A 3,337-nucleotide genomic window follows, 5' to 3' on the forward strand; every position below is an offset into this window, starting at 1 on the left:
GATACGGTTCCGCACTTACGTTTAGTGAAAAAAATACGAGCTTACGGAATATCGGACCAGGTTTGTGATTGGATTCAGGATTTTCTAGAAGAAAGAACACAACATGTCATTCTTAACGGTTCAAAATCTGCAGATGTAGAGGTAATTTCGGGAGTACCGCAGGGAAGCGTGATAGGACCTTTATTGTTTACAATATACATAAATGACTTAGTTGACAACATCGGTAGCTCCGTGAGGCTATTTGCAGATGACACGGTTGTCTACAAGAAAGTAGCAACATCAGAAGACTCGTACGTACTCCAGGAGGACCTGCAGAGGATTAATGCATGGTGCGACAGCTGGCAGCTTTCCCTAAACGTAGATAAATGTAATATAATGCGCATACATAGGGGCAGAAATCCATTCCAGTACGATTATGCCATAGGTGGTAAATCATTGGAAGCGGTAACGACCGTAAAATACTTAGGAGTTACTATCCGGAGCGATCTGAAGTGGAATGATCACATAAAACAAATAGTGGGAAAAGCAGGCGCCAGGTTGAGATTCATAGGAAGAATTCTAAGAAAATGTGACTCATCGACGAAAGAAGTAGCTTACAAAACGCTTGTTCGTCCGATTCTTGAGTATTGCTCATCAGTATGGGACCCTTACCAGGTTGGATTAATAGAAGAGATAGACATGATCCAGCGAAAAGCAGCGCGATTCGTCATGGGGACATTTAGTCAGCGCGAGAGCGTTACGGAGATGCTGAACAAGCTCCAGTGGCGGACACTTCAAGAAAGGCGTTACGCAATACGGAGAGGTTTATTATCGAAATTACGAGAGAGCACATTCCGGGAAGAGATGGGCAACATATTACTACCGCCCACATATATCTCGCGTAATGATCACAACGAAAAGATCCGAGAAATTAGAGCAAATACGGAGACTTACAAGCAGTCGTTCTTCCCACGCACAATTCGTGAATGGAACAGGGAAGGGGGGATCAGATAGTGGTACAATAAGTACCCTCCGCCACACACCGTAAGGTGGCTCGCGGAGTATAGATGTAGATTGTAGATTGTAGGTTGTGACGTCAGTGGCGCCCCATTCTCCGTCGGCGATAGCACCTTTGGTGCCTCGGCCGTGCACGCATTCACTGTGGCGGCGCGTGGAGACATCTGTGTGTGTTATTCGACTCACTGCCAGAGGAGAACGGCGGCTGGCGCTGAGGCACTAAGGGCCTTGGCGAACTCAGTGCTGGCGGTGACAGACGAAACCTGGTCTCGAACCCATAGCTGCTGCTGGCGATGACCAGTCATCCCGCTGTCCCGTGTGGCACTAGTATCATGGTTGTGTTGCTGGACTCGAGCGAAATTAAGTGCCTCTGACCCAAAATTCAGACAACATTTATATAGGTCTGCGGCGCATTTGTTTTACCAAAATCTGGCACCTGGCCACGTCACCCATAACAAGACTTGCCCTGGTGTGGTGACATCGATCCCACTGCTACGGTTATTACAGCTTCGCAGTGCACCTTTCCACTGAGGGAAGATTGTGTCGTCTCGAAGTCCCATTCATGTATGTTATTCTGATCCACATGTCGTCACACTGTCTGCAGCTGCTAATGAAGTACTCCAGGACGACTTTCTCAGCACTTGTTACTGCTTTTGCTAAAAGACTGCGCAGTGTCACTACATCTTCTAGATAAAATAGATCATCGATGTTTCAATATTTTTGTATTTCTAAATCACTATTATGTAAGTTTTAAGAGGTACCATTGACCCCTCTGGCAACGGCATTGCCGCAGTGGACACACCGGTTCCCGTGAGATCACCGAAGTTAAGCACTGTCGGGCGTGGTCGGCACTTGGATGGGTGACCACCCAGGCCGCCATGCGCTGTTGCCGTTTTTCGGGGTGCACTCAGCGTCGTGATGCCAATTGAGGAGCTACTCGACCGAATAGCAGCGGCTTCGGTCAAGAATACCATCTTACGACCAGGAGAGCGGTGTACTGACCCCACGCCCCTCCTACCCGCATCCTCCACCGAGGGTGACACGGCGGTCGGATGGTCCCGGTACGCCACTCGAGGCCTCAAGACGGAGTGCTACCATTGACCCCTCTTATTGTGGGGAGAGGCAGATGAAGGTAACAATTAAGATAAATTTCTCTCTCTCTTTCTCTCCCTCTCCCCCTGTCTCCCTACCGAGCGATATGGGGCAGTGGTTAGCACACTGGACTCGCATTCGGGAGGACGACGGTTCAAACCCTCATCCGGCCATCCTGATTTAGGTTTTCGTGCTTTCCCTAAATCGCTTCAGACAAATTTCAGTATGATTCCTTTAAAAATGCACTGCCGACTTCCTTCCCTATCCTCCCCTAATCCTGTGGGAGCCATGATCTCACTGTTTGATCCACTCACCAAAATCAACCAACCATCCAATCTCTCCCCCTCCTTCCCTCTCGCCAGTTCTGTGGTGATCCTAGTCGCAACTGTGGATGTTAGAGGTGTCAGTATTATTCTTCGGCTGGGATGCGTTTTGAATGTGCCGGATTTGTAGATAGGACTGTACTTTGTTCAAATGCAACGGCTGATTCTGAGCGACAATCAAAGATCTCTAATAAATCTATGCTAGTGCCAACTGAAAACACCAGCGTTTTACAATGTCAAGTGGTAAATGCACGGAACAGTTGTTTAAGCTATACAGTACAAACAGAGTTATTGGCTTATTACATAGGAGAAGAACGAGCTGAAAGAGAAGAAGAGAAAAAGAAAAGTTGCCATCCGTTTCACCTAATGCAAATGGTTGGGTTGGGTTGGGTTCAATGGTTCAAATGGCTCTGAGCACTATGGGACTTAACTTCTAAGGTCATCAGTCCCCTAGAACTTAGAACTACTTAAACCTAACTAACCTAAGAAGATCACACACATCCATTCCCGAGGCAGGATTCGAACCTGCGACCGTAGCGGTCGCGCGGATCCAGACTGAAGCGCCTAGAACTGCTCGGTCACTCCGGACGGCCAACTGAAAACACCAGCGTTTTATAGTGCCAAGTGGTAAATGCACGGAACAGTTTTTAAGCTATACAGTACAAACAGAATTATTGGCATAACACGTAGGAGAAGAACGAGCTGAAAGAGAAGAAAAAAAAAAACGAAAAGTTGCAATCCGTTTCACCTAATGCGAATGGTAATCACTTTGATAAAATGCAGAGCTTCGTTAGTGGTATAGTAGTTTAAAGAATCACTACAATCTGCATGCTTCATTCGTATTTAGCCCGAATGAGATTCTGCAACGTTTGCTTGATAGGTATCTACAGAAAAAAGACCACTGCTTTCCGGACGAGGGGTGAATG

General features: G+C 47.1%; 1 pseudogene; it reads left to right on the forward strand.

The window, feature by feature from the left end:
* The first annotated feature begins 1,770 nt into the window (after window positions 1-1,770).
* On the forward strand, window positions 1,771-1,888 carry LOC124558630 (annotated as a pseudogene).
* Window positions 1,889-3,337: the final 1,449 nt, after the last annotated feature.

Source organism: Schistocerca americana, chromosome 1 (assembly GCF_021461395.2).
Source record: "Schistocerca americana isolate TAMUIC-IGC-003095 chromosome 1, iqSchAmer2.1, whole genome shotgun sequence".
Lineage (NCBI taxonomy): Eukaryota > Metazoa > Arthropoda > Insecta > Orthoptera > Acrididae > Schistocerca > Schistocerca americana.